Below are 275 nucleotides of genomic sequence, written 5' to 3' on the forward strand. Positions count from 1 at the left end.
CACAGCCACCCAGTAGTAGTAGTAATAGTAGAAGAAGTAGTAGTAGTAGAAGTAGTAGTAGTAGTAGTAGTAGAAGTGTGGATGTTAATGAGATCACACAGGTAGGATGGGGCAGACCTTTTAAAGCTTTAATAGTAAGCAATAAAATCTTAAAATTTGTCAAACCACAACCCAAGAAATTTGAATTGTTTGACTCTTTCCAACTCCTGATCTTATAATTTTAGCTTAATTTTGTTATCAATTCTTTTCCTAGTGTAATGACATTATTGTAGTTT

This window comes from Austrofundulus limnaeus, unplaced genomic scaffold (genome assembly GCF_001266775.1).
Source record: "Austrofundulus limnaeus strain Quisiro unplaced genomic scaffold, Austrofundulus_limnaeus-1.0 Scaffold2860, whole genome shotgun sequence".
In the NCBI taxonomy this organism is placed as follows: Eukaryota; Metazoa; Chordata; class Actinopteri; order Cyprinodontiformes; family Rivulidae; genus Austrofundulus; species Austrofundulus limnaeus.